General features: G+C 33.0%; 1 pseudogene; it reads left to right on the forward strand.

Annotated features, from left to right (window-relative positions):
• Positions 1-12,128: 12,128 nt before the first annotated feature.
• On the forward strand, positions 12,129-13,364 carry LOC106637228 (uncharacterized; annotated as a pseudogene).
• Positions 13,365-14,864: the final 1,500 nt, after the last annotated feature.

Genomic DNA, 14,864 nt, shown 5'->3' on the forward strand with positions numbered 1-14,864 from the left:
AAGCCAATCTCGAAATAGCACGTATTATTAGCACTATGAATAAAAACTCAATTATCGACAAATATTTTATTTGGCTTCGAAGACATTACAAGGATTTCATTAAGTTGTTTGTGCTGCACACATTAATTATTTATAACTTCCAGGTTTAATAAGTAATTGTAGAGATAAAAGTAAAGCTATTGCTATTCGAATAAAATATACATCTACAGGGACTATCTTTAAACGTTAATTCACCATTGATACTATAGGTGGGGTAGAAATTAGTTTAACTATTATTTGGAATTTTATCTTATTTTCAGATATGTCTTGTTTAGTAAATCTCAAGCCAATCTCAATTTATACCCATGTTATATTTGTTTGATTTTCCTCGTCTTCAGTTTATTTTCGTTTATCAAGAGATCAATGAACTATTAAAAATTGTACAATCAAGTGAATATTTGTATGGATGTATCAATTTATTTGTTTTATATCACTCAAACAGCTACTGTTGACACTATTACTTATACGTCACTGTAAATTGTATGATCTGGTACAATCATCAGCAGTGGGATATGAATCCTGGTTAAGACCAAAAAATTCATCCAAAAAAAAAAAAAAAAATTGATTGACAGCTGGTTAGTTGAAGGATTAAACAAATGAAAAAGATAACGTAAAAAAGGACAGTAAGTAATAAAGGAGTAAGTACAGACGCAAGTGTAATAAGTTTTTCCTTTATTATTTAACAAACAGAAAAAGGCTTCTCTTTTAAAAATATCTTTATTTTTTTAACTTAAAATGTTGTTGGTAAAAAAAAAAAATTACAGTAGCGGATCATTTTGATTCTGTTAATTGCTACTAAAATGAAAAATACTTTATTTGGCTTCGAATACATTACAAGGATTTCATTAAGTTGTTTGTGCTGCACACAATAATTATTTATAACTTCCAGGTTTAATCAATAATTGTAGAAATAAAAGTAAAGCCATTGCTATTCGAATAAAATATACATCTACAAGGACTATATTTCAAAAAACTATCATTGGTCTATTCGATGATGAATGGAAGGCTATTCGTATTGCATAAAATACTAAAAATACAAAGTGAAATGTTGTATGTACCTATTATTTATATTTACTAACTTATAATGTACAAGGACCTATGCGATGAAACTAGTTAATTCATCACTAAAAAGTATTCGTACAGTATGAGACATTAAAAATGCAAAGTTCAATGTTGTCCATACCAATTATTAATGTTTACAATCTTATAATGTACAAGGGCACAATTTCTCCAAATACACGAAATTTTTATTCATTTAAAAACGTTAAACAGCTTCTTTGACGTTAAGTATCTTCAGAGTCTTCGACATCTTTGCTACAAGGTTCAGGTACGTTTAAGCATCCATAGGGACGAAGATTTACAAGAAAAATGTAACTACCACGTACTGGTATGGCAAAATATTCCAAGAGAGAATTGTATTGTGTTTTCTATAACAGAGAAAACTGGAATCACAAGGATTCCAGGCGATGGGCATCTCTTCCCTTTGACGGCATTGGAATGTTTTTCACGGAGAGATTGCAAATCTCGAATCCCACTGTGCACTAATTGAAGTTTGATCCTCTTTTAAAGCTGTGTGACTACATATACAATAATGATACAAAATAGTAACGTTAAAATTTATGATGATAATAATTATAGAGGCTCTTAAATTGGCACCAGTGAGTCTTACCATATCATTCATTTTCAGATCCTAAATGACAAAACACTGTGAAAATATTGAAGCAAAAATGTTTTGCACTATTAAAAATAAAATGCTTTACTGTCAATATTATGAATGCGTAAAAAAAAAGTTGCCCAGTAAACGTACCTTTTTTATTCCATAATTTATCTTGTACATCCTTAGCTGGTAAATTTTTTTGGAACCAGGAGACACAGGCACATTTGTTCAATTGAGATGCAAACTGTAAATTTCACTATCTTTCGCACCAGTAGCTAGAAAGTGAGACTGAAATGGATGAAATTTCAGAGCTCTCACAGGACCTTCGTGTTTGTTGGAACCGCTAATCAAATAGTTGCTGTCGTTCTCAAACATCTTGTCAGCAGAGTAAATCTTTATTCTTCCATAATTACAGCAACTCACAATAATGCCATCTGGATTTGTTCCACCAGCTCCCACAATAATCGTAAGACAAGTTGATGGTAATTATAATTATTGTATTAAATTTATCAACACTACGAATATTTTAAGTATACATAAATAACAAAAAGGGAGAAACCTTTGATAACTTGGCACACTGGTATTGATTGAGAGAATACAAATCCAAACTGACATTACAGGACTAAAACTGACATCCAACTGCTGAGCAGCTGTTCCTGCATCCAAGCAAAATTGGAAAGTTGGTGGGCTGCTGGACTAAAGGTGACCAGGTCACATTTACAGCTTCATGCAACTCCTTAACCTTCATTACAATCATTGTGTTAAATTTCTCAAGACCATGAATATTATAGGTTTACATAAAAAAAAATACAAACCATTGATCACTTGGCACACTGGTCTTTAGTTATATATCATAACCTGGCTGCTCCAGATTAAGAGAATACAATTAGAAACTGGCATTAGAGTTATAAAACTAAAATCCAAAATTGGAAAGTTAGTGAGCTGTTGGACTGGAGGTACCCAGGTCACATTTACAGCTTCATGCAATTCCTTAACCTTCGTAATTCACTTCATTTGTATAATTGTAGACCATCAAACACATTTGTATTGTATGTTTGGAATATAATGAGCTGCGCACTTGTTAACTTTGAGCAAGTTTGAACTTCATTTTTATTATTAACTGTACTATCAGCATTACATTGTACCAAGTTTTCATGAGAGCGTTGAGTGACTGTTGCCTGTCCCTCCATTGTGAACAATAAATATTAAAAAAACCCTTTACTACAGCCTCTGAAGCAACTAGAGATTCACAGCCATTTGATGATTTCAGAGAGTAAGGTACATTTTTTTTTAAACTTTATCAGCCCTTAATTGTTCTTTACTCAGACATTTATTCTTTAAATTAGTGACTGTATCTGATTCAAGATGTATCCTTTTCAGTTAAATAACTTCTTCTTTGTTACAATAAAAATTGCTATTATCCTCCAAAATTGTGCTTGATAGAACCAATAATTTAAGTTGTAACCTCTTACTTCTTGATCAGGTTTTTTTTTTGTTTTGGTTGATTTGATTGCAGGAAAAGTAAATCACAACTTTGTGACCGGAAACTTGTGGGAATTACTCATTTGTCAGGAATCCCACGTTAAAGTCCTGCTTGTTTTATATACAAAGTTAAGAGAGACAAAAAACTATACAAAAAGATAATAAAAAAACAAGCACTGCAATACACTAAACGCTGTTAGGCTTATAACTGAAATATGCAGTTTACTTGTCAGATCTGCTTCAAACTGCTAGCACTCACAGCAGTATTTTTGCTCACCTCATCGTTTGACATAGTGATAAAGGCCAGACTTGTCAGCTTGATCGCGATGTAGAAAAAAGGTCCAGACTTCTTCGTTATCAGCACCGGCTCAGGACAGGACCGGGCACTAATGCAACGATCAGCTGACCAAATATACAAACACCGTGTGTCAACGGCCGAGTTATACCCGAAAGACGCGGCGACATGCACTCACGCAATGCGCAATTTGAGAACCGTTGTCGTAGCAGACGACGCTACGGTACTGTCGGCAGCAACTACAGGCTCTGAAGTTAGCTTCGGAAAAAAGTAGGCCCCCCACTTCTCTCATTCTGGTGTGAGAGTGGTGGGGGGCCCACTTTTCCGCCACGTTGAAATTTTCTGTGCCAACGCTGCTCGAGCAAGCAAGGGGATGTGCGCATGCGCGTTGGCTGAGGTTTAAGTGAAATTATTGCGTAAAGCAGATTTGCATTAATAATTACCATACAAGGTTTTTAAGCTATAATTTTGTTTGGGGGTGGCACGCACAGCTTACGCGCAATCCTTTCATCAATAATACATAATTCGTTGTCATAATTAATCTATATAATTTATCTACTAAGTTTTGGGGGCAGCCCCCAAGTGTTTTTCCCTTATAACTCTTAAACAATTGCACGCGCAAAAAAATTGTGATGTAACTTTTTGGAGTATTTTCTACGCGCAATCGATACATCAAATTTGTTTTAGATTTTAACAGCTCTGGGAGTGAACTCCATGGCACTTCATTTACGGGCATCAACTACTTTTTACAGTTTTTTATTACTTTTAGTTCATGTCATTTCTTTTAGATTTTAACAATAATTTTAGTAGAATCCACATTATATTTGGAAAAATATGTGACTTCTTATTACAATTGTGTTAAAAATAAAATAATTAAGATGCATATTTTTTTTTTAGGTACACTAGTTTCATAATAATATAACCCAATAATTTCTATGTCAATATTAAGTAGTTCGTACAGATTTATTAATACTTCCAATTGTAATTGGGTACTGACTGTAGAACTTCAAATTAAAGTATAGATTATAAGATAGTTTCAAAATAACCAAAATAATAAGTAACTTCGTATCCTTTTATTGATATTAATCTTTGTTGATTTATTTGGTACTTTAAATGCAAAAAATTTGCATTAGGTATTGAGACGGCTGTTTCATAAGTTGTCTATTCGTTTAAAAACAAACGTTTGAAACAATTATTTAACAAAAACCAATCTCTTCCTTCGTTAAAAATATTACTATTGCTCAATTTTTAAAGTATAGTAGTGTTTTTATAAAAGTACTATCAACTGTGGGGCTATATTGTGACTCGAAGGTTCTGTAAATCAGACCTAAGAAATCGTCAGTTATCCCTAGATGGATGGCATATGTATGCCGAACATTGTTTTTTCTACTGAGGACAAATCGTACCCTTTAAAATATTCGAGGTAGATAAAATAAATTTAAAAAAATTTTTATTCACTTTGAAATGTAGCAAGAGTGTTGCTGCCCTGTTGGCTACTTCTATTTGATGAAGTCAACTAATTTATTACTTATAAATTTACGATGGATCGTGGCACAAAAAAATACTAAATTGACAAATAATAAATCAAAACTGACATAAGAATAACAACTTTAATAAATTTATCTGAACAGAAGATGGAAATAAAGAAGGTAAAATAAAAAAAATGCACTTATTGTGAGCCATGAATAAAGGTATATTTCGTGGCTCAAGAAAAACATTTCGAAGATAAAAACCCAAGAGAAGAAAAAATAACGAAAGATACAAATGAGTGAGGTTGAACAATCATTTGAGATCAAATAGGATTGAAGAGTGTGTTCGTGTGTATGTGTGAAGAAAATGTGCGTGTCCGCACGTGTCTCGAAAAACTCACGAGTCGACAAGCGTCACGCGGCCTGTGAAGCGGATTTTCGCCGTGCTATACTCGCAGCATGCCAAGCTCCTCGAAAAAAGTGCAGATGACGATGATAATTAAGTGAATAAAAGCGAGAGAGAAGTTAACCCCAAAATGATGACACCTGCCTGTGTGCGTGATGATGATGAGACAAAACGAAGAAGCCTATAGAACGAATATAATACCCAACTTTGCCAAATATTCAAGATCGCAGTTGACAACTGTAGACCACTCTGTATAAACCGATAGTTCGGAACTGATCCAGCGCGCCAACCCAAAGAAAAAGCAAAACCCCCCTTTCTTTATAATTCTTCCACCCGCTGCAGTCGTCAGGATCCGTTAATCTCTTACTCCTGACGCGAAAAACCATGAAAGAGCGAGAGAGAAAGATGTAAGAAATTAAGAAAGGGGAGAGACCTATGACCTGAGGACACTTAATGAGAGCAAAAGAGATGGAGTATAGTTGCATGATAGAGAAGGAGAGAAATGTCAAGCTAATGAGAGAATAGAGAGGAAGAGAGACATAATAAGGGTTGGTGAGAGAGTGATTAAATGTAATGATTGAAACAAAAGAAAAGCAGGGATGAAGGTAAGAAAGAAATTGACCGGTGGTTGCGTATGTATATATGTAATGGATTTTCCATAAACTCAGTGTACAGCCACTTTCGGCGTGCTGCGATGTTGATCCTCCACCGATTACGAAGCGGCATACTAATTTTAGTTGTTTTGAATCCAAGACATGTTTATATGTATAAAAGAAGAATTTGTAACTAAAACACTGTCAAGTACTACTTTAAAAGTGGAAATTATTTTCAAAATAATTGTAAGTATGACAGTGTGGAACATAATTAAACACAATGTTTAAGAAGAAAAAAATAAGTTAGTTGAGCAGGATTTTTTACTATAATAAAAATTACATCTGGCCTTTATGTTCAATATAATTCACATTTTATTACTACGATTAAGAAATAAATTTTATCCATTTTATAATTTTAACTGGTTTGATTAATTTTTTCCTCAGGAAAACAATTTCATAATGTATGCCAAAAAGATTGTTATCAATATGATACCCTGTAAAACTCCCTTTTTACAGAACAAAAAGGTAAGGTAAGTTGGACATCTCAGGTTAACACATTATAAGGAATTTTTAAAGCCTTTACACACTAACAATAAATAGTATTCTTCCTAATAAATCTGTAGCCTTCACAAGTTTTAAAATCAAAGTATAAGAACGACCAATTACTTTTTTGGCACAACATTCACTTAGTATGACACTCGACATCTGCGTTTTACTTTTTACATGTCAGCATTATCTTAGTATAACTTTTTAGAAAAAACAAATTTTTTATGTTTATGATATAAATTTAATTTTTAAGAACATGACTTTTATTGGAACTAAGTAGGATTTAGCAATATGGTGACGAAATGATAAAAGCTATAGGTATTCATGATGCGTGTTATTTTAGCACCTATTACCATATGATTTTCGATCCTGAAGAGGCTGTCAGCAAGACAGCGAAATATTGATTAATGTTAATGAATTATTAATAAATAATCATCCTCCATATTACCAAGTTAGAGTAGTAATATTATTTGAGGACAAAGTAGCAAGTGAAAAGAGGCCATAGTTATGTTTTAGTCGTCTGTCCTTTTATTTTTCTTTCAGAGCTCTAACTTATGGAGTCAAATTTGGTCTTAATTAATTATAAGAAACGGTAAAGTTAAGTAAACAATACTTTTTTTTCCAATAAAATACTAATTTTTTTTTCATGAATTTAGTTAATTGACTTGATTCTCAAAAGGATCGTTAAAGTAAAAAATTTTTGAAGTTATACTTCTATAGGTGCGTTCTGCTCTACGAAGTAAATCGACGATTTAAGATTGGTGACCTTGGGAAAAAGTGCAACGGAAGTAGATTTTGCTTGATTCTCCTCCTTTACACCGCCTCTCTTGACGTATTTCATGTCCCCTACGCTACCCAACATCCAACATTAGCACACCAGACATCTTGAATTTTACTTCTTTTTTCTATTAACCAATTGAAAAAAAAAAAAAAAAAAACAATTTCCAAAAAAAAAAAACAGTTCTCCACTTCTTTATAAGTGGGCCAGACAATAGAAAACCAATTACTTTTTTTTTATCTTAGAGTTTGTAGCTTATTATAAATGTAAACATTATTTACTTATTGTGGATTTATCAGTTTTATTTTATTTTGTATTAACTTAAAAAGTTATTTAATGAAAAATATTTTTTTTAAGTACATACTTTTTTCAAAAATTTAAAACATTCATTCATTTGAAAATGAAACAGGTTTATTTGATAGTAATCTTTTATACAAACAAAAAATGAGAGCTTTATATAGATCGGATGAATCTAACTCAAAGTGATTTTTCCATAAGGTTCCATGTTACATCAAGAATTCTCTTAATTAAAAATGTAAAAAAGGATACAGTTGAACCATCTGCTATTTTATAAGGGTATTTTTTATTTTTTTGGAAAGTTTTTTTGAAACCATCAGAAGATTCGATGAAAGAGAACGGTCTTGTACTGGCCAGCGGACGTATTGTTTATATTATATTGTGCCATTAAATATTGTTTATAATTGTTATGTTATTAGATAATAAATTATTTATTGAAACCACACCCAACTTCTGTAGGTATACTCATTCCAATGAAAATTGCACCACCTTTGTACATAATATCGTTTCATTGAAGGTATACTTATATTTATAATGATGTTTTTTGCCATATAATCTTGTAGAAGTATAACTTTTTACTTGGGTACCCAAGTACCCACTGCCCACTGGTTTTTGTTATTTTCTTTTGGTTTTTCATCATTTATTACCTATAATTCATATTTATAATAAAAATCAGACACTCTCTACAATTAATTCATCCACATATACCGTAAAACAGCACGAAAATTAATTTACCACTGTTACTAAAACAAATAATACAATTTACCGCTGTTTATTATTTTACATATGAGAAATCTTAAATCAGATACTGAAATAAGGGTGATTATGTTCAAAGCACATAAAATACAAGGTTCAAATAATAGGATATTAATATATATTAAGAATGTTTAAATTTTTATGCCTATTTAAAATTTGTCACCGAGTAAGTATCCTACAATATATAATGTCACACCTTGTTTGTCTTTGTTTAAATGGCTGTGGATATTTATATGTACGGCTTTGATTTGCAACATTAAATTTTATCTTGCATTTCATTGTTAGTATTGATTATTTATAAGAACAATTGTTTTATTAGAGAGTTATCCACCGCCCTTTTTTTCTGAGGCATCGTTGTTCTTTACTATTATCTGCCAATCTGCTTGCCACGGTCAAAGTCATTGTACCAGTGGCCATCTTATATGATATCCTAGTAATTATGTAATATAGAAATACCTTAGAATTACCCAAAAGGAAGTAATGAAGCGAAGTCTTAAACCTAAGGTCTCCAGGTGGAAAGCAAGTGCTCTGCCGTTTTAGCCACTGAGAAGTCTTAACGCTGCGTGCTATCTCCTGTAAAATTAGGAAATACCTGTAGCCTATATCATACTGTTAGTAGCTGTGTTTTATTTTAAGAGCTTGCTTATCTAAAGTATACCCAGGGTAAATTCGGCTTGCAGTCAACTTCAGTCAAAGGTGAGAATACTTTTAGGATGAAACTGAAACTTAACAAATCTTAATCTTAATTTAAGCATTTTGAGATACACATGTCTCGTTTTCGTTGTTACAACAACCTTCTGACCTACATTTTTCGCTGAAAGTGTTAAATAAGAGTAAAGAGACTAAATTAAACAAAAATATTTTAGGCATACAAGAAAAAATACTAGATTTTCGATGTTAGAAAATTTGAGTATACCTGAATATAAATCTGAAGTAAATAGTAGTATGATCACCGAGGCTTCATCTACTTTCCTAAACTAACCTCATCGCAGTCCCACGCGACTTGATTAAGATTGTGGATTTATTGTTGGGCCACAGAGTGTGTATATGAAATGTTAGGACTCGATCGTTTACATAATTCTTTTAAGAATTTCCTGATAATGATCCTATGGCAGTACTAAATTGCTGAGATATCAGACGGGCGTGATTTTTGTTATCATAAATAGTCCTGCTTATCTTACCGAATTTTTTTTTATTTTTTATTAAATTACAAGCTATGAAAAAATAAAACAGACGGTAAATGGCAATATAATGTGTCAAGCATCTTTAAAAATAATTTTAATTTAAGAGTTGTGTTTAACTAGTAATTTCTTCGTAGTTTCTTAAAAAGTACCATACATGACACTATTAAAAGTTTTTAAGTCCGTAGAAGATGTTTTTCCTCTTACTTTTTTTGATATTGATTAAAATGGAGCCTATGTCGTGAATTCTTTTATTTTCGACTCAAGGCACACCAGCTTTTCAAAAATGCCTGAAGTAGGAAAAAAGTTTTCCTTGATTTTTAAGAGAAACAACACGTTGTTTACCAATCTTACTATTTTATAAAGAAACAGCGTTTATTTGTATGTTCGCAAAAATCTTGGAAACTACTGAACTAATTGATTCCAAATTTCGACAGAAGTTTAATTACAACTTTTAATATGTCATCAAGTATTATAATAACCTTTAAGTTTTAACTTTTGGCCGCTAAAGGGTAGGTGGTTATTTTTTTAATGTAACATCAGCGTTGGGTGAAGAGGATTCCCACAGTGAAAATTACTGTCAGTGACATGAAAGTTACTGTCACTAACATACCTATCTATAGAGTGTTGGAGAAACAATAGTCAGAGGAGTGGGGGAAAATTCCAGAGGTTCTCATCACTGTGGACTTTTCCGAGACGACGACATATACATATTTGCTTCTCATCTCGCTCTTCTCGTTCTTTTCTCTACCTATATGTATAGCTCGCTTTGACATCTGATTGCTGTTGTGATTCATGTACACCAATTAGTTACTTCACAATATTCTATTGTTATTATTTATAGTAATTATGATAAGTTTTAACTACTTGACGACGTGCATAAGATTTCTTGCTTTTCATAGGATTGAATTGTGAGTAGTAAATAAATCATCACCGGTACATTCAGTTATTGGTCTCCTACCTGAAGACTTGTCTGATTTGAGTGATTCAAGTGAAAGTGAAATCGACAAGGCATCGTCTACAAACAGTCAAAATGGTCATATTTTTTCTTATGAATTGAAAGCAATAAGCAAACTCGATGAGAAATATAAAAATATTTAACTCATTTCTATTCATTTTACATCAAGTACTTACATCAGCAATTTGCACAGTTCCACGTGATGGACGAATGATGATAAAAGCTACTTTTCTAATTGATGTTAATCAATTGTTTACACTACTTTTTAAAACTTCCAAGTTCTTTCTACATTTTTATATTGCGAGAAAATTAACTGGTAAGTGTTATTATTGAAACTTTTTCAACAAATGTGAAATTTATTTGCAAAATTGTATCATTTTCATTTGCTTGTTTTTCAAGATTTAGTCTAGTCAAAAGACACAACGACAGATCCAAAGGTACCAAAAGTTTCTTAAACAGTTTTTCTCAATAAATCAGTTGGTTCCAAGAGTTCACAAGTTACAGAAACTCAAATAAATACTTTTTCTCATCTGAACTAAAAATTACTTACTGAACAAAACTATTCAACCTTGAAATATGTATTCTCATATAATGCTACCATACAGTACACCAGGGCAACTTTATTGTATTGACGTGGAAACTGTAAACGCTGGAATCCCGTATGCTTACTCTTTTAGTGTTGCAACACATTATTGTACATCCAGGGTTTCAAAAAATGAATCATCGTTGGTGGTTTATAGCGACATAAAGTACAAAAAGAATGTCTGGAGCTTAGATAAAAGTAATTAAAAACTGTTTACCGATTTATAGTTTCATGACAAAAAAATTAGTTTGGTAACATTGCTTTTTGATTTTGCAGCTATCATAAATAAGAGTTTTTAGACAGATGTACAAGAATATCTAAACAGCTTGGTGAAGGCTTTGAATATTTATTGCGAAGAAAATTGTAAAATTTTTGCTAAAGGCCGAAAAAGAAAAAGGAGAAGACAATGCATTTCTAGTGTAGGTACGTTAGAGAATTACTCCCCAGATCATACAACTTATAGTTATCAATCATCAATTTCAGAGTTGCCTGTCACTGCTAGAATTAATGGTAGGTTGAACAATAAATACTAATTTTCCAAGACTACACCAGAAACCGAAGAAAATTTGAGAAATATACTTCAACAGCAAGATGAAGTTCAGAAATAGCAAAGAGTTTTACACACAACAATACAATCACTTAAATATGTAGGCAATTACTTTAGAACCCTCTTGGATGAATATTTAATATGTTTTTTTGCTCAAATAGAAACAAGAATCATTGACACAATTGCAAATAAGCATTCTTCCCAGGATGTCTGAAAAAGTTATCTCAGTATTAAAACCAGGTATAAAAATATCGCAGGATGAACAGTGACATGAACTTTTAACTAATGTTTGGTAATTTCAATGGTGGGTGTTTTCCGCAATCGTCACTAGCAAGTAATTTAAGATTGCGCTCTACGTTACCGTCAGGTCGGTAAGTCAACTACCTTGAATTAACTGGCACTCTGTTCCGTAATCTGGCCAATTAAAACGGCAGACGACAATTAACAGCAAAACAACAACAAAAACTTCAAACTTATATCTAACTCACATACCTTTTTTCCCTAGCTATCTACAAGCTTGCAAGTGTTAAGTGTTGCAAAAATGGAGATTAAAGCTCTAATGTTAGCAATAATTGTTGACTTTAGTAGCTCCAGTTCTAGTGAATCCGATGATAGTTTATTTGACGACAGTGAGGATGAAAATGAGAGAAGACCAAAGCCCAGAGTTACAAATTTTATTGAAACTGTTGTTTATCCATATACTGACAAAGAATTCAAGGAAAATTTCAGGTAAATTATGGCATAGTGCAACTGTCTAACAAATTAATATAATTATGATTCTAATCGTTCTTTATATATGTATAGATTAAACCGTGATACTTTTTACTATTGACTTACCTTGATAAGGCCAGACTTGGAGGGTACTCCTGGAATTGCAGGTAATATGCCCATTGAACCTGAAAAACAATTATTTATAGCATTGTGGTTCTTAGGAAGTCCAGACACTTACAGGTAAACAATTCTTGTTTTTACTTAAAATACAAATAGTACGTAATTCACTTCACTTCTTCATCCGTATAGATCAGTAGTGACTAAATTTGGGGTCGGAATGGCTACAGCATGGAGATCTGTCAAGGGAGTTGTGAAAGAAATTTGTAAAACTAGTAATTCCTTCATCAAGTGGCCATGTCCTAAAGAAGCAAACAGAATTTTTCAAGTAATAGAAGAAAAGTATGGACTTCTAGGAGTAATCGGAGCTGTTGATGGAACACATATAAAAATTCCAACTCCGAAACGAGATGCTCAATTTTATGTTAATCAGAAAAATGTACACACAGTACAACTTTAAGTAAAGAGAAACATATTTATAATCTATTAAATCTGTTAATAGTAGTTACGTGTTTTATATAAAACATGAATATATGTATTATAGGTTATTTGCAACAATAAATTGGAGTTCATCCATTGTTTTTGTGGGATGCCTGGATCTGTTCACGACATGAGGGTGTTTAAGTTTTCTTGTGTGCAGCAAATGTGCAACAATGCATACTTCCGAGATCATTAACACATTTTGGGGGACTCAGCGTACACTATCCAGAAGCCCGTTCTCGTTCCTTATAGAAATGATAGAGATTTGACAGTGGAGCAAGCGTATTTCAATAAAACTCTCTCAAAAAGTTGAAGCATGGTTGAACGTTCCATCGGACTGTTGAAGTTGCGTTGGAGGTGTTTGTTAAACCAAATGCACATGAAGAGGACGGATCTTGTACCATACTACGTACTGTGTTACTGTGTCCTTCACAACCTATGTTTAAAGCATGAAGATGAGTTGCACTAAGGTAAAAGCACCAGTACGTGAACACTTCCTCAAATGCACCAGTAGATTGAACAGCTTCAATAAACTATTTTCAATCTAAGTGGATAAAAAAAAACAATTTTTCTGATATCCTTTGATCGTTCTTTAGATAAAACAAAGTTAATATTTTAGTAAGTCTTTATACTCAACGAGAAAAAAAAATTATTTATTCGTGCAACTTGTACGAGGTGGCTTGTGAGACTGTTCAGGTACTGGTACCATTAGGTTTTACCTATTCCCAGTACTCGAACACATAAAAACGATTGAAATCACTATTAATCAATAATAATAGTATGTCAAGCCAGTCGTTATAGTTTTCATAATATGTTACCAATGAAATTAGAATGAAATTTTTCGATTTAATTATTTGCAATACATAATAAAAATTAAAATCAGTAGAAGGCAGCTAACATAACCTCTTTCCCATTTAATTAACATGGGATGTTCAAGTACTCGGTCAAAACTACGTATCTGTACCAATACCTGAACACGCTGTTTATCTACTGGGTCATTGGTAAAAAAACTTTAAAATCGATTTATTAATTGTACACGTGACCTAGAAAAACTTTTTTTTTTTTTTTTAAAGAAAAAAATATAAACTTACTGTCCCAATGACAGTTTTGTTGCTATGCAAATCAGAAATTCAATAAAAATGAGAAAACAAAGACTTTATGGAAAAAGTGCTCACGTGCTGGTGCTTTTATCTTATCCTATACTTGTCCCAGTCATGGATGAAAAAAATCCTGCACCACTCAGAGTTAATAATGTTCAGAAACAAGAGGATAGGCTCAAAATAAACAATATACGAGAACTTTTATGAAGATAATAATTTTTATTGACAATACATACGTATTATATATTAATATTTGCTTACTTCTGGGTCTTAGTGTTTCAAATTACCTTTACCTTCCTTATTCAACAAGTATAAGACGTAGTAATACGTGTTACGGGGTGTACAACGCGGATCAACGAGGCGGAGTCTCTCCACTTCGACCGGGCCTGTGTTGCCCGGATACCCAACGTTGTGGTACTCCCTGTAAAATATCTCGCGGGTCTCGTGCGCTGAGACGCCGCTGCGGAATCAGGTATCGCGGCTGTAAAGTGTCAGTCGTCGTTTTTCGCGACGATCGCTTGCAACTATAAATAAAGAGGGAAGTTGAGGCACAACAAAAGAATTAGCACTCGCGGGTATTTTTAAATTAAAAATATATATTCAGTGAATATGAAATAATTATACAAAAAGAGGTATTCGCGGGTGTGTAGTGTGTGTGTGTGCGTGTGAGAACACGCTCGTCGAGCGCGATTGCTCGACGAGCTCGCGGCGCGAAAACGCAGACCGGGCAGACTTACGCGGGCTAAACGAGGGCCGCTGCCCTTACAATAAAGCGGTCGTCTAAGGACCGGTACTCACGGTCGCAGGGTGGACGACTCTCTCTCGGTCTCCAAGGAGCTGCCGTGCCAACGCTGGGGCCAGTAGGCGTC

This window comes from Copidosoma floridanum, unplaced genomic scaffold (genome assembly GCF_036245765.1).
Source record: "Copidosoma floridanum isolate Cflo_tuat_1 unplaced genomic scaffold, Cflo_Japanese_pri ptg000013l, whole genome shotgun sequence".
In the NCBI taxonomy this organism is placed as follows: domain Eukaryota; kingdom Metazoa; phylum Arthropoda; class Insecta; order Hymenoptera; family Encyrtidae; genus Copidosoma; species Copidosoma floridanum.